Consider the following 25,437-nt stretch of genomic DNA (forward strand, 5'->3'; position numbering starts at 1 on the left):
ATGCAGGCATGCTTCTGTATTGGAAATCACAAAATGGGCTCAGGAATATTTCCAGGGAACATTATCTGTGAACACAATTCACCGTGCCATCTGCCGTTGCCAGCTAAAACTCTATAGTTCAAAGAAGAAGCCGTATCTAAACATGATCCAGAAGCACAGACGTCTTCTCTGGGCCAAGGCTCATTTAAAATGGACTGTGGCAAAGTGGAAAACTGTTCTGTGGTCAGACAAATCAAAATTTGAAGTTCTTTCTGGAAATCAGGGACGCCGTGTCATTCGGACTAAAGAGGAGAAGGACGACCCAAGTTGTTATCAGCGCTCAGTTCAGAAGCCTGCATCTCTGATGGTATGGGGTTGCATTAGTGCGTGTGGCATGGGCAGCTTACACATCTGGAAAGACACCATCAATGCTGAAAGGTATATCCAGGTTCTAGAGCAACATATGCTCCCATCCAGACGACGTCTCTTTCAGGGAAGACCTTGCATTTTCCAACATGACAATGCCAAACCACATACTGCATCAATTACAGCATCATGGCTGCGTAGAAGAAGGGTCCGGGTACTGAACTGGCCAGCCTGCAGTCCAGATCTTTCACCCATAGAAAACATTTGGCGCATCATAAAACGGAAGATACAACAAAAAAGACCTAAGACAGTTGAGCAACTAGAATCCTACATTCGACAAGAATGGGTTAACATTCCTATCCCTAAACTTGAGCAACTTGTCTCCTCAGTCCCCAGACGTTTACAGACTGTTGTAAAGAGAAAAGGGGATGTCTCACAGTGGTAAGCATGGCCTTGTCCCAACTTTTTTGAGATGTGTTGTTGTCATGAAATTTAAAATCACCTAATTTTTCTCTTTAAATGATACATTTTCTCAGTTTAAACATTTGATATGTCATCTATGTTCTATTCTGAATAAAATATGGAATTTTGAAACTTCCACATCATTGCATTCCGTTTTTATTTACAATTTGTACTTTGTCCCAACTTTTTTGGAATCGGGGTTGTAAGTAGAACTTGCCATCGATGAGCCTAGTCCTTTTTATTACTAATTTGTATGCCAGTAATAATCTTAAAGCATACTTCAAACATGAAGGAAGCTATTGAAGGAAAAAAAAATATTTCAGACATTTTATCCTTGCTGTGACCTTTGGCCTGTTTAGATCAGTTTCAAAATCTACAGCCCCATTTCCAGAAAAGTTTCCCAACTTTTAAGAGGAGAATCAGACAACGGCGACCACAGACTGTTGAGCAGCTGAAGTCTTGTAACAAGCAACAATGGGAAAAAAATCCAATTGCAGAACTGCAACAATTAGTATCCTCAGATCCCATACGATTAAAGTGTTAGTAAAAGGAAAGGTGATGTAACACAGGCTTGTAGTACTCGACTCCGACTCGTGCCCTAATTTTAAGGACTCGTGACTTGACTTGGACTTGAGCACTGACGACTCGGACTCAGACTCGGACTCGTGCATTAACTGCATTCGGACTTGTAAATTAGAGACGAGGACTCGGATTTTTTCTTTATTTTTTGCAATATGCCATAATAATCTGGCATAAGATATTTATGTCTACATTAATTTTTATACTAATTTCAGGCAAGAGTGTCACACCTGCACGTCTTGGCACGTGCATCAGATAGACTCTCGGGTGCGCTCCGGACAGCGCGCATGCAAAGCGGACTCTTGCGCACACCATAAACGACTCGTACCTGCACAGGATTAAGGCGCAATCAGCGCGCCGATATAAAAACTGTGAAAACACACTTACCTTGCAAAGTATTGAGTTGTGTTGCTGGCACATTACCGAGCCTTATTTCCTTGTTTGGTTTCCTGATCCCTGATTTCCTGTTTTTTCTTTGATTCTGCCGAGTCTACGATATCCTGTTTGTGCCTCGCTCGACGTATTGCCTGTTTCACTGTTTTACGATTTTTCCTGCCGTTCTGGATTGTTTACCGTCTTCAGTCGTATTAATAAATACACCTTCTGCACTTACATCCGTCTCCCAACCATCTCTGACAGAATACTTCACACTCCCTGACAAAGAGAAGCACATTCACCTGTTCATACGTCACGTTCAGAAACAAACTAATGTTAGTGGCACGAAAACAGCCACCGTCAAATGATGTGGTTGGAGTCTTAATCTTGACTCGGATCAATAGTGGATTCAATTCGGACTCAACTCGAAATTTTTTTAATGACTTGGACTTGACTCGGACTTGAACGTTGGGGACTCAAGACTGGACTCAGACTCGAGGTTTAGTGACTCAACTACAACACTGATGTAACACAATGGTAATAATGCCCCAGTCCCAACTTTGAGTGTGTTGCAGGCATCAAATTCTAACTTTACTTTTTACGAACTTTATATTTCTAACATACAATTAAGTCAGTCAATAAAATTACTATAAATCTTTTCTTTGTACTTTTGTCAGTTAAATAAAGGTTCACGCGAATTAACAAATCACAGATTTTTGTTTTTATTGCATTTTGGAAAATATCCCAGCTTTTCTGGAAATGGGTTTAGTAAGTAGTTGATCTGCTGGTTACAGTGATAACTGCAGACATATATTACAAACAGTCAATCGCTCATTCTTGAGATATCATGCTAACAAGAATCTCAGACAGACGCATGAACAACTCGAAAACGATGGTGGAGGATGAAAAATGTGTGATGTTAAGGTCCAATAAGATACGTAGTACTGTTGTTTGTCCCATTCTGTCCCCTCAATATGTCAACCAACACTCCACTGTCTTCTTTTTTGCCTATATATAACGGTATTGAATTTATAGCCAGTGCTCGCTTCATTACATAGCACACGGTGGTGTAGTGGTTAGCACTGTCGCCTCACAGCAAGAAGGTTCTGGGTTCGAGCCCAGTGGCCAACAGGGGCCTTTCTGTGCGGAGTTTGCATGTTCTCCCCGTGTCTGTGTGGGTTTCCTCTGGGTGCTCCGGTTTCCCCTACAGTCCAAAGACATGTGGTTAGGTTAATATGGGGCAGCCTTAGGCTGAGGTGCCCTTGAGCGAGGTACCTAACCCCTAACTGCTCCCTGGGCGCTGTTAGCATGGCTGCCTACTGCTCTGGGTGTGTGTGTGTGTGTGCTTATTGCTTCAGATGGGTTAAATGCAGAGAGGAATTTCACAAGTGTACGTGTGATGAATAAAGTTCTTCTTCTTCAAATCCTGTGACAAGCAAAGTGACTCTCTGTGTCCGGAACCACTCATTCACTACTCCCTACTCACTATATAGGGAATTACTATATAGAGGACTATATAGTGAGCTCATTGGTAAAATGAAAAAACACTTTCGGACACTTCTCCGCCGTGCCGTTATTTACGTCGTTACTGTCGCACAATTAAAATGTGCCAGATCAGTCGGCTGGCGGGTTTTCAAAATAATAAATACATGCATGTATTTTAGTGATAAATCCATATTATACTGAGCGTATTTCCCACATTAATCAATACAAAGTACTTTGTGTCTGCTGCATCTTTCAGTTCTTTTAAATCAAGGCTGAATACTTTCTTTCTTCTTTGCCGCTGCCTTTTATTCAATCAAATTTGAGGCTTTTGATTTGATTTCTTTCAGCACGACCGCAATGCATGATGGGATATATTGCTTGGTTAGTGACCGTCGGTTGTACACTACTTTTCATGATGCATTGTGGGATACTTTCAGTGTAATAATTCTCAATATACATTTGGACAGCACTACAAAATGGCAAACTCACTATATAGCCCACTAGATAGTGAGTACGGAGTGATTTTGGACACAGGGACTGTGTCATACCAAATCACAGGGCACAAAAGAACCCTCTATTCTGCTTCTAAAATGTTATCTGTCTGTTACTTTGGCTGACATTGCATAGGAATATACTGTACGTACTCTGGCTAAATAACTTTACATCTCTCTCTCTCTTTGTCTCTCCCTCTCCTGACCCCAGTTTCAGTCCCCTCCCCTTAAGAGCCCACACTGCAAAAAATGGCCTTTCAAAAATAAGAAATAAAAGATTAAAACAAAGCATATTTGCTTGAATCAGGTGAAAAAAATCTGCCAGTGGAACTAGTCAAATTTGACTTGGTAAGATTTCTTAAAGTAAGATGAAAAATCTAACCTGTTTTTAGACGAAATAATTCCAAAATAAGATTGGGGAACTTATTATGCGAGATCTGATTAACTCAAAATAATCAAAATAGTTCTTATAACAAGATCGTACTTCTTACATTTAGCCATTCAAGTCATTTTTATTTATTTCATTTTAAGGGTATTTCACTTAAATTCATGACAAAGTCTTAGCAGTAAAAAGTGAATTTAAGATAAATATACTAATATTAGGATTGTTAAATTCTACAACTAAGCATTGCTAGCTTAAAAGATTCTCCTTTTGTGACCTGTAATTAGTAAAATACTCTAGATATGAGACCAGAGACTATCTTGAATCAAGTTGACGACATGTGTAGCATTGCAACAAGTTTATTTTTTTTCCCATTTCAACATTCAAACATTAAAACATCTCTTAAGATTCCACTTCCCCAGGACCTCAGGCACCAAAATAAATAAATAAATAAATAATAATAAAGTCTACGCGTTTTGACTTACAGTGCTTACACAACGCCAAAGCAACAGTGCATTTTGGGGGCACTGACTATTCATGTGTACGAGGGGTTTACAAGATCAGGCACAAAAAAAAAACAACAACAACCAACCAAACAAACAAACAAACAAAAAAAACACTGAACTTAACTCACAGCATTCCAAAAAGCCCTCACTAAAACGCCCTCCACTCACTCATAGCCTTTTTGAAGGCACTTGTCTGGTCTAGAGTCTGTACAGCATCTAGAAGGAGCTCACTCTGAATGACTGAGAAAACAGTCGCAGTAAACTTAGGATCTGTAAGGTGGAGTTGAATTGTAATGAAAGATTCAAAGATTTCAGTAAAGTTCATTTATTCCCAAAACAAGCATACAACCCCGATTCCAAAAAAGTTGGGACAAAGTACAAATTGTAAATAAAAATGGAATGCAATAATTTACAAATCTCATCTCATTATCTCTAGCCGCTTTATCCTGTTCTACAGGGTCGCAGGCAAGCTGGAGCCTATCCCAGCTGACTACGGGCGAAAGGCGGGGTACACCCTGGACAAGTCGCCAGGTCATCACAGGGCTGACACATAGACACAGACAACCATTCACACTCACATTCACACCTACGCTCAATTTAGAGTCACCAGTTAACCTAACCTGCATGTCTTTGGACTGTGGGGGAAACCGGAGCACCCGGAGGAAACCCACGCGGACACGGGGAGAACATGCAAACTCCACACAGAAAGGCCCTCGCCGGCCACGGGGCTCGAACCCGGACCTTCTTGCTGTGAGGCGACAGCGCTAACCACTACACCACCGTGCCGCCCTTTACAAATCTCAAAAACTGATATTGTATTCACAATAGAACATAGACAACATATCAAATGTCGAAAGTGAGACATTTTGAAATTTCATGCCAAATATTGGCTCATTTGAAATTTCATGACAGCAACACATCTCAAAAAAGTTGGGACAGGGGCAATAAGAGGCTGGAAAAGTTAAAGGTACAAAAAAGGAACAGCTGGAGGACCAAATTGCAACTCATTAGGTCAATTGGCAATAGGTCATTAACATGACTGGGTATAAAAAGAGCATCTTGGAGTGGCAGCGGCTCTCAGAAGTAAAGATGGGAAGAGGATCACCAATCCCCCTAATTCTGCGCCGACAAATAGTGGAGCAATATCAGAAAGGAGTTCGACAGTGTAAAATTGCAAAGAGTTTGAACATATCATCATCTACAGTGCATGATATCATCAAAAGATTCAGAGAATCTGGAAGAATCTCTGTGCGTAAGGGTCAAGGCCGGAAAACCATACTGGGTGCCCGTGATCTTCGGGCCCTTGGACGGCACTGCATCACGTACAGGCATGCTTCTGTATTGGAAATCACAAAATGGGCTCAGGAATATTTCCAGAGAACATTATCTGTGAACACAATTCACCGTGCCATCCGCCGTTGCCAGCTAAAACTCTATAGTTCAAAGAAGAAGCCGCATCTAAACATGATCCAGGAGCGCAGACATCTTCTCTGGGCCAAGGCTCATTTAAAATGGACTGTGGCAAAGTGGAAAACTGTTCTGTGGTCAGACGAATCAAAATTTGAAGTTCTTTATGGAAATCAGGGACGCAGTGTCATTTGGACTAAAGAAGAGAAGGACGACCCAAGTTGTTATCAGCGCTCAGTTCAGAAGCCTGCATCTCTGATGGTATGGGGTTGCATTAGTGCGTGTGGCATGGGCAGCTGACACATCTGGAAAGACACCATCAATGCTGAAAGGTATATCCAGGTTCTAGAGCAACATATGCTCCCATCCAGACGACGTCTCTTTCAAGGAAGACCTTGCATTTTCCAACATGACAATGCCAAACCACAGACTGCATCAATTACAGCATCATGGCTGCGTAGAAGAAGGGTCCGGGTACTGAACTGGCCAGCCTGCAGTCCAGATCTTTCACCCATAGAAAACATTTGGCGCATCATAAAATGGAAGATACGACAAAAAAGACCTAAGACAGTTGAGCAACTAGAATCCTACATTAGACAAGAATGGGTTAACATTCCTCTCCCTAAACTTGAGCAACTTGTCTCCTCAGTCCCCAGACGTTTACAGACTGTTGTAAAGAGAAAAGGGGATGTCTCACAGTGGCAAACATGGCCTTGTCCCAACTTTTTTGAGATGTGTTGTTGTCATGAAATTTAAAATCACCTAATTTTTCTCTTTGATACATTCTCTGGGGCGGCACGGTGGTGTAGTGGTTAGCGCTGTCGCTTCACAGCAAGAAGGTCCTGGGTTCGAGCCCCGGGGCCGGCGAGGGCCTTTCTGTGTGGATTTTGCATGTTGTCCGCGTGGGTTTCCTATGGGTGCTCCGGTTTCCCCCACAGTCCAAAGACATGCAGGTTAGGTTAACTGGTGACTCTAAATTGACCATGAGTGTGAATGGTTGTCTGTGTCTATGTGTCAGCCCTGGCGACTTGTCCAGGGTGTACCCCGCTTTTCGCCCGTAGTCAGCTGGGATAGGCTCCAGCTTGCCTGCGACCCTGTAGAAGGATAAAGCGGCTAGAGATGATGAGATGAGATACATTTTCTCAGTGTAAACATTTGATATGTCATCTATGTTCTATTCTGAATAAAATATGGAATTTTGAAACTTCCACATCATTGCATTCCGTTTTTATTTACAATTTGTACTTTGTCCCAACTTTTTTGGAATCGGGGTTGTACTTTGTTTTTTTTTTTCTTGAAACAAGATGAACCGCATTTGACAAATGTCCAAAATGTACTTTCTTGTTTAAAAAAAAAAAAACTTGTTTTATTTTCAAAGGTGCTCCAAATAAGACTTTTTCAAGACATTTTGTCTATACAAGATTTTCAAGATGGACTGTCTAAAAACTAGCCTTTCTAGCTAAATGAGGTTTTGCTTGTTGGGCAATTATGTCTTATAATAAGGGTGGCTAGAAGTTTTGACTTGAAAATAGACAAATAAACTTCCTAAGATTTTTATTTTTTGCAGTGCATATTTGCAGTAACCAATCTATACCATCTTTGCCATCTTTGAAACTCTACTCACCATAGCCAGAAATGGGGTTCGTGAACTGTTTCTTCAAACATGCTTTAATCTGGATGGACTGTCAAAAATCATTTCCATGTGTGCAACCCAGATCAAAGTTTCTCTTCTCCTGAACTAATGCGTGTGTGTGTGGGGGGGGGGTCTTTCCGCTTCATTGTGGTACACTAGACAATAAGACAACCCACTATAATTACACGACTGTGCATGTTTTTACTGTTAATGACTGAGTTTTAGTTGCTCAGTATGATGTGTACTTCCAATGCAATGTTCATGTTGTGTTCAGGTCTAAATGTTTAAATAATACTGGCTGGCATTGAGTGGTATATCAGATACACTATATTGTCAAAAGTATTTGCTCACCCATCCAAATTATCGGAATCAGGTGTTCCAATCACTTCCATGGCCACAGGTGTATAAAATCAAGCACCTAGGCATGCAGACTGTTTTTACAGTTTGGAGCTGGCCCCTTCCTCTTCCAACATGACTGTGCACCAGTGCACAAAGCAAGGTCCATAAAGACATGGATGACAGAGTCTGGTGTGGATGAACTTGACTGGCCTGCACACAGTCCTGACCTCAACCTGATAGAACACCTTTGGGATGAATTAGAGCGGAGACTGAGAGCCAGGCCTTCTCGTCCAACATCAGTGTGTGACCTCACAAATGCGCTTCTGGAAGAATGGTCAAAAATTCCCATAAACACACTCCTAAACCTTGTGGACAGCCTTCCCAGAAGAGTTGAAGCTGTTCTAGCTGCAAAGGGTGGGCCAACGTCATATTGAACCCTATGGATTAGGAATGGGATGTCACTTAAGCTCATATGTGAGTCAAGGCAGGTGAGCGAATACTTTTGGCAATATAGTGTATATTCCATTGAGCTAGCATGATACTGAACGAGTCGAAGATGAGTAGCTGAATCTGATATACCACTCAGTGCCAGCCAATATTATTATTATTATTATTATTATTATTATTATTATACACACACATTCGAAGGAACAATTATAGATTTTACAAAAAGTTAAGAACAGGGAGTAACTTATCAATATTGAATGCTGATTCTGATTGAATATAATTCAATGTTCTGTCAATCCAATGTACTGTACAAAGTCAAAGTTCTAACAATAAAAATGGTACAAATCCAAAAAGCCTGAACAACCCAACTTATATACAAGCTGTATCCAGGTTGACAGTTCAAGTTCAGTTACTTTTGGTCGTACTTCATTGTTACATTGCAGTTGTTCAAAACAAAAGGGTTTTGCTGAGTGAAGTCCACGAGTGAAGTCCTCTTGTAAAAGTCTCCGTCACTTTTCCTCACCTCCAAGTAGAACTTCGACAGTATTTCCGCTATTGCTCTCTTTTCCAGTTTTTCGATGTCCGCTGGTATGTTTTTCTCTTGTAAATATGCGTGAAGAATATATAACGAAGTTTTAGTAGCCTTTCGGGTGTTGAGCACGTCTTTTTCTTTCAAAATATATCTCCTACTTTTAATGATGCAAACCTGGCGGCCATGTTTGTGTACAAACTGTCACAGTCACACGCTAGCGTGGAAGTTTTACATCTCCGACGTGTCTCTTTTACAGCTTTTCCATATGCGGAATATTAAATGCGTGAAGAATATCCAGTGAAGTTTTTGTAGCATTTCGGATGTTCAGTGCGTCTTTCTCTTTCAAAATTCTCTCTAAATCTTCCGCTTTTAATGACTCAAACCTCGCGGCCATGTTTGTGAACAAACTGTCACAGTCACTCACTAGTGTGGAAGTTTTACATCTCTGACATGTCTCTTTTCCAGTTTTTCGGTGTCCGTTGGTATGTTTTTCTCTTTTAAATATGTGTGAAGAATATCTAATGAAGTTTTGGTAGCCTTTCGGGTGTTCATCACGTCTTTAGTTTCAGTTTATTTATTTAGTGCTTAAACCGAGCACTGGATCTTCTCTCTTTTCCGGCTGACAAAGAAATGATTGTGCACGTGCGCAGCAGAAAAGTTTTGTCACTGGATCTTCGTATGAGCTCCAATGTGTGACGTCATGTTGTTTTGACAACGTGCAATATTATAACAATATTACACGCTCATTCTCCATTGAGGAGAGTGGCGTAATACATGGAGGATAAGCGATATGACAACAATATTGCATGCCGTCAATAAACCCGCTAGAAGGGAAAAGAATACATGTTTTTATTCCATGGAAAAAGTGTCCTGTAGGTATAATAATCGATGATATTACGCTTCTTTTTGTATTGCTTTATACATGAAGCACGTTTTAGATGTGTACCAGCTTCTCTGAATCACAACAAAGTGCTATTTGCGTTTTTAATTCAGTACTGGATGAGCACCATACCGTATTTTTCTGTCTAGAAGCTCTCTGCATTGCAACACTGTCTTGAATCTGAAAAAAAAAAACCTGCAAAAGATCATATGTTCATAAAATAAGTGAGAGGGTGGACTGCAAACTCAGACTTTCTTTCGACACCCTGCCTTAGGAGGACGTGCTGTAAGAGCTGCGATCAAACCCTGGGAAGCACATTAAATGTGCCAGGCTGCCCCTTCCAGATCAGCTTCCCTCTGGATAATAAACTGGACTTGCTGAGGCTCGGACTGACTGTCTAGCGTGAGATTTTGGGATTGCTGTGGTTTACTTCAGAACAGTGGCTCCACGGTGATACGCTTGACTTGAGCACTTGAGTACATGGTTTACTGTCATGCTACTTAAATCGCAGTTCTTCTACTGTACTTCAGTTCTTTTTTTAATAAAATATTGAACTTCACAACATTTATTTTGGATCACTGTGTCAGCCTGGAAAACAAAGAATAATGCATTTAACCTCAGCTACTGTAAGCCATTTAAAAGACAGTATATTTTTTAAAATAGTTTTAAATAATTCAGTTTCATGACCACCTCAAAAAATAGCTAATGCAGCTTCCTGCCAAAAGTCTATACTTAAGGCACCAATTTCTTAGTCAGCAGCAGCAGTGTCTAAGACAGTGGAGAGAAATGTATCCCTGGTCCAATTTATCATGTTTTCTTCAGTTTTATAAGCTTCAAAGGAAACAGTCGGATAATGATCTGGAAATCCCATGTAGATATCAGCATTTCACAGCTCAACCTCCACCCTGCGAAAACATGCACAGTTAAACCATAAGCTAGCGAGTGAGCCAGATTAGCGAGCCAGATCGGTTTTACAATATGAAAACTCTGTATTAGCATGTCATTTCTGATGCTTGATAGCAATTGTTTGTTGTATTAAATATATATACACTACCGTTCAAAAGTTTGGGGTCACCCAGACAATTTTGTGTTTTCCATGAAAAGTCACACTTTTATTTCCCACCATAAGTTGTAAAATGAATAGAAAATATAGTCAAGACATTTTTCTGGCCATTTTGAGCATTTAATCAACCCCACAAATGTGATGCTCCAGAAACTCAGGCCAAGTTTACATTAGACCGTATCTGTCTCGTTTTCTTCGCGGATGCACTGTCCATTTACATTAAAACGCCTGGAAACGCCGGGAAACGGGAATCCGCCAGGGTCCACGTATTCAATCCAGATCGTGTCTGGTCCGGTGCTGTGTAAACATTGAGAATACGCGGATACGCTGTGCTGAGCTCTAGCTGGCGTCGTCATTGGACAACGTCACTGTGACATCCACCTTCCTGATTCGCTGGCGTTGGTCATGTGACGCAACTGCTGAAAAACAGCGCGGACTTCCGCCTTGTATCACCTTTCATTAAAGAGTATAAAAGTATGAAAATACTGCAAATACTGATGCAAATACTGCCCACTGTGTAGTTATGATTGTCTTTAGGCTTGCCATCCTTCCACTTGCAAGTGGTAAGTGATATGCGCTGGGATCACACACACAGCGGCTCAGTCCCGAATCACTGCTCGTGCACTTCACTCGCACGCTCTGTGAGCTGCGCAGGGCCGGAGTGCGCACCCTCCAGAGGGCATTCGCTGTTCAGGGCGGAGTGATTTGGAGCACAGGATGCCTGCGGAGCCGAGCGTATCCGTGTATTGGCGTTGCTGTGTGCACGCGAATCGTTTTAAAAACGTTAATCTGATGATCCGCTGATACGGTCTAATGTAAACACCACCTCAATTTGCTCACAGGAAGGTCAGTTTTATAGCTTCTCTAAAGAGCTAAACTGTTTTCAGCTGTGTTAACATGATTGTACAAGGGTTTTCTAATCATCCATTAGCCTTCTGAGGCAATGAGCAAACACATTGTACCATTAGAACACTGGAGTGAGAGTTGCTGGAAATGGGCCTCTATACACCTATGGAGATATTGCACCAAAAACCAGACATTTGCAGCTAGAATAGTCATTTACCACATTAGCAATGTATAGAGTGGATTTCTGATTAGTTTAAAGTGATCTTCATTGAAAAGAACAGTGCTTTTCTTTCAAAAATAAGGACATTTCAAAGTGACCCCAAACTTTTGAACGGTAGTGTAGGTGTGAATGTGAGTGTGAATGGTTGTCTGTGTCTATGTGTCAGCCCTGTGATGACCTGGCGACTTGTCCAGGGTGTACCCCGCCTTTCGCCCGTAGTCAGCTGGGATAGGCTCCAGCTTGCCTGCGACCCTGTAGAACAGGATAAAGCGGCTAGAGATAATGAGATGAGATGAGATGACTTGGACTTGACTCGGACTTGAAGACTGGGCACTTGAGACTGGACTTGGACTCAAGGTTTAGTGAGCTAAGTTAGCTAGCCAGTTAATGCTAAATTTCTTTTCTTTATATAGTGTTGCTAATGGAGGTGGTGTTCAGCATCGCATATTCCTCACATATAGATCATTTTCAGATTTTTTTATATTAACTTGTCTTCGTGCAAAAAAAGTAAACTGTAAATGAATCACTCACTAGCCAGATTTTCACCAGATTTCTTATTTACTCTTAGCTGAAGCAATTTTATGAGTTTCCTTTCACTACTTTTCTGTTCACTCAAGTGAATTATTACTACTGTAGCAGTACCTTTACTCAAGTCAGTGTATTTTAAACTCCTTGAAACCCCATTATCTGGAAAGACCTGTGGAGACGGAGTGTGTGTGTGTGTGTGTGTGTGTGTGTGTGTGTGTGTGTGTGTGTGTGTGTACATAAACAAGCATTTGTGTGCGAATGTTTCTAATAGCTACTGCTCTATCATTGACGACTTCAACCACACAGACCTGAAGAAAATTCTTCCCAAACTTCATCACCATGGTTCAGTCTGAAGAAAACACTGGATGTTTACACAAACACAAAGCGAGCAAACAAGGCTTCTTTCAGAATACACTTCAGCGCTGCTGTTAATCTTCACGTAATCTTCAACCGCTGTTAAAACAGAAAAAAAAAAGGCCACTAAAACCATTCAAGTGTGGCCAGAGGGAACGGTTTCAGCAGAGATCTCATACGTCTCATAAAGTCAATAATCTAAAGCGGTGTTTCTCAACTGGTGAGTCGCAACCCAAAGGTGGGTTGAGGGTCCTTTATGATTGGGCTGTGGATTGCTGGGAAGAAATAAATATGTTGCTAAAACAGCATAACAACATGGCAAATCGTGGAAAAATATGACAATAAAACAAATTATTGTTTAAAAAAAGGGAGATATAAATAAATAAATAAATAAAGGAATGCACCTTATAGCTGTTGTTATAGCCAATGAAAATTCGGTCATGCCATGTTGTGCATCCAATCAAATTTTGGAGCTAATTCATCTCTAAACAATTATTGCTAATAGAGTGAAATTTGCTCGTCCTATAAAAGGGTGGAAAAAACGATGCAAGGTAAATGAAAATATGACGAGCATGGTTGTCATACAAATGTCATACAAACATGGTTGTCAAACAGGCTTGTAGTACTCGAGTCCGACTTGTGCCCTAATTTTAAGGACTCGTGACTTGACTTTGCCTTGAGCACTGATGACTCGGACTCGGACTCGTGCATTAACTGCATTTGGACTCAGAAATTGGAGACGAGGACTTGGATTTTTTCTTCATTTTTTTGTAACATGACATAATTATTTAGCATAAGATATTTATATCTACATTAATTTTGTACTAATTTTGTGTAAGAGTGTCACACCTGCATGCCTTGGCGTGTGCATCAGATAGACTCTTGGACGCACTCCGGACAGCGCACACGCCAAGCAGACTCTCACACGCGCCGTAAATGACTCACACCTGCACAGGATTAAGGCGCAATCAGCGCGCCGATATAAAAAGTGTGAAAACGCACTTACTTTGCGAAGTATTGAGTTGCGTTGCTGATACGTTACCGAGCCTTATTTTCTTGGTTGGGTTCCTGATCCCTGATTTCCTGTTTCTTGTCTGATAGCCTGTTTGTGCCTCGCTCGACCTATTGCCTGTTTCACCATTTTACGATTTTGCCTGCCGTTCTGGATTGTTTACCGTCTTCACTTGTATTAATAAACACACCTTCTACACTTACATCCGTCTCCCAACCATCTTTGACAAAATACTTCACACTCCTTGACAAAGAGAAGCACATTCACCTGTTCATACATCATGTTCAGGAACAAATGGTGCTAAAACAGTCACCGTCACATGGTGCGGTTGGAGTCTTGGACTTGACTCGTACTCGACTCGGATCAATAGTGGACTCGACTCAAAATTATTTTTAATGGCTTGGACTTGAACACTGGGGACTCCAGACTGGACTCGGACTCAAGGTTTAGTGACTCAACTACAACACTGCTCTCAAATAAAACAATGTGTTTTGTGTGGTGACTTATCGGCTGCGGAACGCATGAAATTAGGGCTGGGCAATATATCTGAAATTTTTTCACAGTAAAAATTTTTAACGAATTATTAAAAGGACATTAATGGTCCGTGTATGTTCAAGCATTCTCTTTTAATGTCAGTAACAGAAATCAAAAGGCTATTTTTGTTTTTATTATCAGAAATTGCAGATACAACATTTAAAAGCAAGTTGTGTTTCTTTTCCTTCTTTATAAGTCAATTTGAACAGTTTCCTTATTGGCATTGATTAAGTGTCTATCAGCGGTACATAGCACTGTCATTTTATCACCCAGGTCTACATGAAACCATCAACATTCATAAAGTAGGCTATTTAGAAACATAGATAGTAGGAAATGATTATTAACCGACTTTATCAGGCCTATGCAATGGATAATTATTAGTAGTATTAATAACATCTCATCTCATTATCTGTAGCCGCTTTATCCTGTTCTACAGGGTCGCAGGCAAGCTGGAGCCTATCCCAGCTGGCTACGGGCGAAAGGCAGGGTACACCCTGGACAAGTCGCCAGGTCATCACAGGGCTGACACATAGACACAGACAACCATTCACACTCACATTCACACCTACGGTCAATTTAGAGTCACCAGTTAACCTAACCTGCATGTCTTTGGACTGTGGGGGAAACCGGAGCACCCGGAGGAAACCCACGCGGACACGGGAAGAACATACAAACTCCGCACAGAAAGGCCCTCGCCGGCCACGGGGCTCGAACCCGGACCTTCTTGCTGTGAGGTGACAGCGCTAACCACTACACCACCGTGCCGCCCAACATTATTAATATTATTATTAATATTAATATAAAATTAATATGCTTATCTTCATTCACTTCCATATGATAAAACAAATTTAGTGTAGTGCAGGGTTGCGACTTGATGTCCAACACAAAATGTGGGTTCTGATGCAAAACTAGTTGAAAACTACTGATCTGAAGTCAGACTGTTCATGTTTTTATTGTGATTCTATTGTGATAATCTTAATAAATACTCATTTCTACTGTGTATTACGGCATAGAATTATCAAATTAGAGTCAATAATCTGTCCATCACCTTTCTAGGAAGTGATGATAAACAGAATCCGTCCATGTGGAGTGTGTTTGGATATAGGTTTAGAAACTACATGCATTTTCTAATCTTTTGTAACCAGGGGTCCAAGTTTTTCTAACTAGCCTTTTGGGGACGATGAAAAAAGCTCTGGTCCCAAACCTGCACTGCAACCTTTTTTTTTTTTCTGCTCATGAAACTGATAGACAAAGTCACTTTCATAAGGTCATAAGACAACTTAAACCACCCACCCCCCCCAAAAAAAAAAAGATAAAACAGTATTTCAGTAACAATATGACCCCTGGTGCTCCATGTCCTTCACCAAGATAAAGTGGTTACTGAAGATGAATAAGTGAATGAAGGACCTCCAATGCATGTGCCAGGGAATTCAAACCATCACTGATTATAAGAGTAAGAATCACCAATGCCTGCAGCAATGTCGTCTCCCTTCCCAATAACTTTTAAATCTGCTTTGCATCCAACACAGTGGCAGCAGTAAGGATCATAGCTCCCTCTGGCAACCAGGTGCTGGCTGTGACCACAGCGGATGTGAGGAGAACCCTGCCAGGGGTGAACATATGCAAAGCTTGGTGGTTGTGTGCTGAAGTAGTGCACCCAGTGATCAACACCTGCCTGGTACACCTGCTTCAAATCCGCCGGAATCAACCCAGTGCCACAAGAGTCTCCAGTTATTTGCCTCAATAACTACTTGCCCACTGCACTCACTCCAGTCATTATGAAGTGTCATGTGGCTGCTCATAATCCACATGTAATCAGATACACTGGACTCTGAGCTGAGTGCATACTGGTGAAATTGCTCCATCTTCTGCCATCTACAACCCCAATTCCAAAAAAGCTGATACACTGTGTAAACTGTAAATAAAAACAGAATATGCAAATTTGCAAATCATGGAAACCCTATATTTCAAAGACAACATATTGAATGTTGAAACTGAGAAATTTCTTGTTTTTTTTAAATATATACTCATTTTGAATTTGATGTCAGCAACACGTTTCAAAAAAGTTGGGACAGGGGCGTGTTTACCACTGTGTTGCATCACCTCTACTTTTAACAACACTCTGTAAATGTTTGGGAACTGAGGAGAACAATTGCTGTAGTTTTAAAAGAGAAATGTTGTCCCATTTTTGCCTGATATACAATTTCAGTTACTCAACAGTTCGAGGTCGCGTTTGTCGTATTTTGCGCTTCATAATGCGTTAAATGTTTTAAATGGGAGACAGGTTTGGACTGCAGGCAGGCCAGTTTAGCACCTGGACTCTTTTACTATGGAGCCATGCAGTTTTTATGTGCAGAAAGTGGTTTGGCATTGTCTTGCTGAAAGAAGGAAGGCCTTCCCTGAAAAAGATTTTGTCTGGACAGCAGCATACTGCTCTGAAGCGTGTATGTATCATTCAGCATTAATGATGCCTTCCCAGATGTACAAGCTACCCATGTCATGTGCACTAATGCCCCCTCATACCATCGCAGATGCTGGCTTTTGAACTGTGCACTGAGAACAAGCCGGATGGTCCGTCTCCTCTTTAGCCTGGAGGACGTGGTGTCCATGATTTCTAAAAAGAATTTCTACTTTTGATTCATCAGACCTTGGGACAATTTTCTACTTCGCCTTTTTGCCTGTATTTATGGATGCAGTCATAGGCGGTTTTAAACGGGGGCCAGGGGGGGCAGTGCCCCTGTAAAATTGCTCCTGGCCCCTGTTGTGGCCCCTGTGCTGAACAGATAATAAGCTTTATTAATTTCGACGTGCGCTGGCTCGAAGATCAGAACTGACATAACGGAGTGTTCTACACGGACTCCTTAAAGCGCTACACGCACACTGTTACCTGCAGCAGAAAGATCATCAGCAGCGCGAATTGTAAACTTCGGACGTGAGAGATAACAGCTGCAGCCCTGCAAGGACTAGGCTACTGCAAAGAGGCGAAGGTAAGGAAAATTATTCAATTTCGTAACGTCAGTGTTTGCACATATCCGTGTTTTACTGTTGTTGTTCACTACAATAATAAATCCGTTTTATTGCGCTTTCTTAAAAGTGCGTTGCACAGCAATAAGTAGCCTAACTTAATATTTTTGGGAAATGGGTAAAATAACCGACAGTGTTTAACCTTCTTGTAAAACTTGAATATGTAGAGATATAGAGATAGAGAAAACTTGTGATATGTAGAGGCTACATTCCTCTCCGTTTACTTTTTAGTATAGACCTACTGTAGGCTATCATCATGAAAAGGAGCAAGAAGGACATTATGTCCTTTTTTGCCCCTGTTGGCAAAAAGCAACATAGAGAGAGTAAGGAAGATGAAGATTATGAAAGAGGAGAGAGAGCCAGAGGTGGAGAGAGAGCCAGAGGTGGTGGTTGGAGAGGTGGAAAGTGAGGCATCAGAAAGGCAATCTGAGAGTGAGGATGAAGACATTCAGGATCAGATTGAGGGACAGAATGAGGGACAACCCAACGAGTCATTGGGACAACCAGATTCACCATGCATATCAAGTACAGCACCATCAGGTTTGTGATGTTGAATAAATGTGTGTGTGTGAGCAGTGTCGGCCTATAGCCTACCCTGAAAGTGTGAAGTCTGAATAATAATTCATAAATATAAAATAAAAATAATAGATATAATAATAAATTAATAAATGAATAATGATAAATAAATGAATAATGATAAATAAATGTTGTTCTCAGTCGCACTCTCATATTTACTGTATTCATCTTTCTCCAGATATCAGCAAGTGCTTGGACGACACTCCAGTGCAGCCACATCTGAAGAAAAGGTTCATTGTGTGCAAAAATAGAAATCTTATTTTACAAAAAAGAGAAACATGGTTTTAAGATTTATTGAGCACAATTTATTTTATGTTTAGGCTATTGAGGTATTTCACCTGACGTCACAGGGTCACGTGACGCCCCGGTGTCTGCCATTTTGAAGGTCAAGCTAGCTAATGTCAACAACATAGTAGCTAGTATGTTACTGTAGCAATGTTTACGTTCAGTCATTTGGATGACTGTTAAAACCTTTCAGTCTCAAGTTTTTCCTTTACTGTATTTACTAGTTTACTGTAATTATGATCCGGCAGCTATTTACACCGGATCCAGTGTAAATAGCTGCCGGAGCGCGCTCCGGCTTACTCCCCCTCAAATTAAGCAGCACGCTCCGGCTTGCTCCCGGAGTGCTCCGGCCGAGGTTCCGGAGCGCGCTCCGGCTTGCTCCCCCTCAAATTAAGCAGCACGCTCCGGCTTGCTCCCGGAGTGCGCTGCTTAATTTGAGGGAGAGCAAGCCGGAGCGCGCTCCGGCAGCTATTTACACTGGATCCGGTGTAAATAGCTGCCGGATCATAATTACAGTAAACTAGTAAATACAGGATAGGAAAAACTTGAGACTGAAAGGTTTTAACAGTCATCCAAATGACTGAACATAAACATTGCTACAGTAACATACCAGCTACTATGTTGTTGACATTAGCTAGTGCTAACAGCTAGCTGCTAGTACACTGCTACAACACAGACACCGACCCTAATAATACAGTTCTTGGTCATTGCCTGGTAACAGCAAATTTATAACGGGCCATGTCTCAACAGACTAAGAAGTTATTTCAATGACATTTAATAACATTTTTTTTATCCTGAGGACCGAAAGTAAATGAAAATGTGAACAAACCTTAGCTGTAATAAGATGGCGACCACCGGCTCCAGGGACGACCCACTGATGTAGGCATGTTACCCAGCCTGGCACAAAATATTTGTAGGCATCCAAACTCTTGTACGCTTTCAGATCAATACCTGTGTATGGCGATGGGTTTTTAACGACATAGGTATGCAGATCATGTGGGCCGAAGTCAGGTAAAGACGAGGGCTTCGTGTACTTCCGTACGTCAGTGAACAATCCTGGTGGAAGCAGGTAAACGTCGTTCTCTAAGCCTGCTAACCTCAATTTTTGCAAATACCTCTCCCTTTGCTCGCCCTGTAAATGCCCTACGTCGCTGGATAGTGAAGGTGTTTTCTGCATCTCGCTCCTTTTTCTTTTCTGTTTTTCGTTTGTCGCCTTCCTCGCATTCAAACTGATTCGAGCTGTGACGTCCAAAATGGCAGCCTCACATGACTTGGTCACGTGGGTGAAAAACCTCAATTGAGACAGAATGTTTATCTCATTGTATTTATGCCCAATGTATTTTGTTTTGGTTTTAAATAAACTAAACAAAAATTTTGAACGCTTAAATATTGCCATGTTTTGTCCATATGTGCCCCCCTGAAAAAACACTGGCCCCACCTTGGCCCCCCTAGTAATTTTGGTCTAGAACCGCCACTGGATGCAGTAATGAACTGTTTTCACAGACGATGGTTTTCTGAAGTGTTCCTGAGCCCATACAGTGATTTCCACTACAGACACGTGTCTGCTTTTAATGCAGTGTCTCCTGAGGGCCTGAAGATCACAGGCATCCAATGTCAGTTTTCAGCCTTGTCTCTTGCATACAGAGATTTCTCCAGATTCTCTCATTATCTCTAGCCGCTTTATCCTTCTACAGGGTCGCAGGCAAGCTGGAGCCTATCCCAGCTGACTACGGGCGAAAGGCGGGGTACACCCTGGACAAGTTGCCAGGTCATCACAGGGCTGACACATAGACACAGACAACCATTCACACTCACATTCACACCTACGCTCAATTTAGAGTCACCAGTTAACCTAACCTGCATGTCTTTGGACTGTGGGGGAAACCGGAGCACCCGGAGGAAACCCACGCGGACACGGGGAGAACATGCAAACTCCGCACAGAAAGGCCCTCGCCGGCCACGGGGCTCGAACCCGGACCTTCTTGCTGTGAGGCGACAGTGCTAACCACTACACCACCGTGCCGCCCCCAAGAGAGAAAATAATTTGGTTAATAGGTTGTGCGTCACTTTCAAATCCGTCTCAGATAAGTGGTGTAACCCAGCTCAAAAAGGACAATCCAGAGTCATTTTCTGATGCTACCGAGGGTGGACTTGAACATGGTGGAAAACTCTCTGAGACAACTGACGTCTTGTATCCTCCATCCATCATTAAGCCACAAGGGGCGTCTGTGCTGCGCTACACGCTCTCAGTTTCAGAATCGGCCATTTCAGCTGAGCCCTTAGGTCATCCACATGGATTCAGTTTAAGAATTGGTATGTTCTTAAATAGTGCAATGTATATAGTTGTATTATTTTGCACAATTATTGCACTCACTTTTGTTGGGTAACAGTGTAGGCTAAATATTGTATGCCTGCTAACTGCAGAGGTGAACAAAGTACCCAACTTCATTACTTAAGTCAAAGTACAGATCCCGCTGGTCAAATGTTACTTTGATACAAGTGAAAGTTGTCCAGTCAAATTTTTACTTAAGTTAAAGTACTGAAGTACTCGCTTTTAAAAATACTTAAGTATTAAAAGTAAATTTTTTGTCAACGCATTGTTGTATTATTGCTACAACGCTTACAAAACCTAACGCCGTTACCAAAGACAGAAATGTGAATTCACAAAATGAACGCATGCTGTGCATCATGGTGGTTTAACGTTAAGCTAGCTAGTCAGTGAAACTCCACCTGACATGCTAGCAAACTTTTTTCAAACTCGACATCATATTGGGTAGCTAACGCTACTAGAAAAGAAAGATTTCTACATTTCTGTTTATTTGGCAAGATTATGCTAAAACATATTTCTGAAAGCACTTCAGATAAGTTAACGCTATTCATGTTAGCGTAACTCTGTTTTTACATGCTAACTAACAGTGTCCAAGTTAACTAGCTATGTGTAAACGTTAGCCGTGGACAAGGTGATGGCAACTTGGCGGGAAAATCCATAGAAAGTCATTTGACTAACCAGACTGCATAGCTATTGCAACGTTATCGCTAGCTTTAAAAGCACAGACAACTTCGTTGCAAGCTTTCTCTTGGAATAAAACATTTATATCCCTCAATATGCTTCCGCAGGTTGGATGGCGCGCTTTTGTAGGCTGTGATGTGGTTCGTTTTCAGCAAACAAAGCAAACATTTGAAACGAAACGACTCTTTAATCCTTTCAGAAAACTGAAACATGGGTTCATGGGCCATGAGTGCGTGCATTCTCCAGAAGAACCGCCTCCTTCCATTCTGCCATCAACTGATCGTGTTAAATAACGCTGCTGAGAAATCACTGAACTTGATTTTATTCAGTCTATGGACGTGACGTGACCCTAGTGATTACTGATAGACTCCTAGTGTCACCTGCGAAAAAAACCAATCACGTTTTAGAAAAGAAAAGAAAAAACATCCACTTTCAAAGCTGCTTCATAGTAATGAGTAACGAGGAGCTTGATAGAAATGTAGTGGAGTGAAAAGTACGATATTTGCCTTTCAAATGTAGTGAAGTTAAAGTCATAAGTTTCCAAAAATAATAATACTCAAGTAAAGTACAGATACTCAAAAAGTGTACTTAAGTACAGTACTCAAGTAAATCTACTTTGTTACTGTCCACCTCTGATTAACTGATATATGGTTTGATGAGTTCACTGCTACCCAAATAAAACAGCCTAAAATAGACATTTCTGAAAACAGTTTTTTTTCTTTTGCTTTCATTATCTTAAGGATAATTAGTTGACTACTTGTTTAATTTACTGGTTGAAGAGTAAAAATTTGTAGTCATGCACCCGTACTACTGCTCATCTACTACTGTTTTTCCAAAATCACAGACCACTGACATGGGGTTTGTCAAAGTTCATCTTGCCCTCTAGCATCACTTTCTTTACATTACATTACATGGCATTGAGCAGATGCTCTTACCCAGAGCAACGTACAATGAGTGAAAAAGTCAGGTACATGATGTGCTGAACTTCTAGATAAGAAAGCTCTAGTGCCAACTGAACAAGATTTAATGTAATATTCTCTTGAAGTACCAACACTCAGCAAACAGCCAAGGAAACAAACCAACCATATAAAGTACAACTAAATGGAGAACTCAAACAGCTAACCCCAGGCTAGAGAGTACACAGCCTGGGTTGGTCTCAACCGATACGAAGTTACACAGTGGGCTGGGAATCAGGGGAGAGGTGCAGCCTGAAGAGGTGAGTCTTTAGGGCCCGTTTACACGAGGACGCTGTCGGGTAAAAACAACTAAATATTTTATCGGAAGTGCCTTTTGTCTACACGGGGACGGCGTTTCCGAGGCTGAAAAACGGAAAAAATTGAAAACGCCTTCCAGAGTGGATAAGTTAAAAACAGCCCCCGTTACATATCCTTCTAAACTACCCAATACGCGAAACTCTGCTCGGATCTGCTCACCTCGGGTACGCGTTTACGTCATACATGTGTCATATACTGTACATGCCAGCCCGGGAAGTAAGAAAGTAAGTAAAAAAGTAAGAGCATGTCTGATTACATCGATCCAACGGACCTTCAAGCTGCTCTGGCAGCTTTAATAAACGTCCAGGAGTCCTTCGAACATCTATACCGAATCTGCACATATACCGTTAATGAACAGAGGCGGGTATAGCATGCTCTTACTTTTTTATTTACTTTCTTACTTACCATAGCCAGAGTAGTCAAAGTTTTCGCGGCGCAGATGTGCAGATCAGACAAGACGGAAGACGTTGCACATGCGTGCAGACATAGCGGAGGTCTTTCACAGCACCACCTAGCCGCCTGGCATGCACATCCAATTGAATTCCACACATTTATGCGTCACCGTATAGACGCAGGTTTCCTCCTTGAAAACGGTCGTGTAGACGCGGAAAAAAGTGAGAACGAAAACGGACTTTTGCGTTTTTGTTTCAGACCGTCCCCGTGTAAAGTGGGCCTTAGTCTGCGCTTGAAGGTGGTCACGAAGTCAGCAGTTCTGATCTCAGTGGGAAGGTCATTCCACTAACGGGGAGCCAGGACAGATGGCAGTCTTGAGCGGGCTGGGCAGGAACGGAGAGGAGGAGGGGCCAGGCGACTAATAGTAGCATAGCGTAGGGATCTGGTTGGCATGTAGGGGTGGATCAGACCCTGGAGGTATGCCGGCCCTAACTTTCTGGTATGGAAATTGCTCTGTCTCACAGTGCAAAGCAATTGCAGTGGATAGTGAAAACTGCCAAGTCCATAACTGGTTCACATTTTACATCCAGCAGTGTATAAGGAACTGCTCTGTCTCAACCCTTCCATTTGGAAGAAGGCTACAAACCGCCTGAATCAAGTCTACCAGATTTGTGAACAGTTACTTCCTGCAGGCCATTAGGTGCTTAAACAGATCTGCCTGATGGCTGTTTATTTTAATTTCACACTCTGCTTATTCTACCTGCTCTATTCACTGCACTCAGTCACTTAACCAATTCCACATGCACAAGGCACTTTACATGTCCATTGTGTGTCATATAGAATTTAGTGTTTACTCTGTTGTTTATAGTGCATTGTATAGTTCAAGGGTCATCACCTGGCAGACTGAGGTCCAGATGAGGACCCAGCACAGTATTTCAGTGGGCCCAACCAAGTAGATGAAAAAATACCATAGCAGATATGATAAATGTATGGGAAAAAATAGGTACCCTATGGGTCCATGTGGCTACTGCTTATAAATAAAATAGTTTTCTGATCCCATGCCCATACAGTAAATATAGCATATATATTTACTCTATGAGGCAGTAGCCACAAAAATGAAGCGTAATCCAAAAACAAGTGTTGCCAGGCCTCGCCCGGCAGTCTGGCCTATTCACCTTGCAAGATGAATCTGTGACCTTCAGTTTGACATTTCAAGGTCACTCAAGGTCAACATTCATGGTGCTAAATGAAAGCTCATATGAGACTACCTATATGTTGATAATGGTAATATTTCTCAATCATCAGCTGTCAGATTATAGTCCTATGAAAATCCATGACCTTGAGTTTGACATTTCAGAGTCATTCAAGGTCAAAGGACATGGTGGCAACTGAAAGCCCATATGGGACTTCTTATATCTTGATAATGGTAAACATCTGTCTATCATTAACCGTTTTAAAGTTATGAGCCTCTGAAAACCTGTGACCTTGAGTTTGACCTTTCATGGTCACTCATGGTCAAAGGTCCTGGTGCCAAATGAGAGCCCATATATGACTTCCTATATGTTGATAATATTAAGTATCTTTCTATCTTGAAACATTTCCCAGTTATGAGCCTCTGAAAACCCGTGACCTTGACCCCTGACTTTTGACCCCCAGCCGCTAAGAAAACTATGAGAGATGCCCCACCATGTAGCATATCAATGGAATCAGAATTGAAAGATGAACATTTTGGATTTGGTTTGAAGTAAATATGATGAATATGAAGGAAGATATTGTGAAGAAAATGATGAAAAAGCCACAAAAACTGGCTGTACTTCAACAACTCTCGTTTCCTAGACATGAACTAGGTCAGCTTCTGTAGCAGATCTTTTGTAGCGGTAAACTCCCCTCTCAAAGTCCTTCTCATGCCAGAATCTGCTCTTCCCAGGCAGTCTCCTGTCCCAGTACTAACCAACTCTTTAAGGCATATGGGTGCGGAGCTGGGGCGGCACGGTGGTGTAGTGGTTAGCACTGTCGCCTCACAGCAAGAAGGTCCTGGGTTCGAGCCCAGTGGCCGGCGAGGGCCTTTCTGTGTGGAGTTTGCATGTTCTCCCCGTGTCTGTGTGGGTTTCCTCCGGGTGCTCTGGTTCCCCCCAAAGTCCAAAGACATGCAGGTTAGGTTAATTGGTGGCTCTAAATTAACCGTAAGTGTGAATGGTTGTTTGTCTCTGTGTCAGCCCTGCAATAACCTGGCGACTTGTCCAGGGTGTACCCCACCTCTCGCCCATAGTCAGCTGAGATAGGCTCCAGCTTGTCTGCAACCCTGTAGAACAGGATAAGCAGCTACAGATAATGGATGGATGGAAGGGTGCGGAGCCGATCTCCATTTAGATAGCACTCAGCCTCTTGCCTATTATATAGCTAGGGTTACAGTGGGGGGCAGGTCCTCTGGTAACCACGAGAGTTTGACTTCCCC

General features: G+C 41.8%; 1 long non-coding RNA gene across 1 annotated transcript; it reads left to right on the forward strand.

Annotated features, from left to right (window-relative positions):
• The first annotated feature begins 17,322 nt into the window (after positions 1-17,322).
• Positions 17,323-18,334, forward strand: LOC132870854 (uncharacterized). The gene is made up of 3 exons (XR_009651208.1): positions 17,323-17,407; positions 17,676-17,984; positions 18,199-18,334. It is a non-coding gene; the product is annotated as an uncharacterized LOC132870854 (long non-coding RNA).
• The last annotated feature ends 7,103 nt before the right edge of the window (positions 18,335-25,437 follow it).

The sequence above is a fragment of the Neoarius graeffei genome, chromosome 22 (genome assembly GCF_027579695.1).
Source record: "Neoarius graeffei isolate fNeoGra1 chromosome 22, fNeoGra1.pri, whole genome shotgun sequence".
Classification (NCBI taxonomy): Eukaryota; Metazoa; Chordata; class Actinopteri; order Siluriformes; family Ariidae; genus Neoarius; species Neoarius graeffei.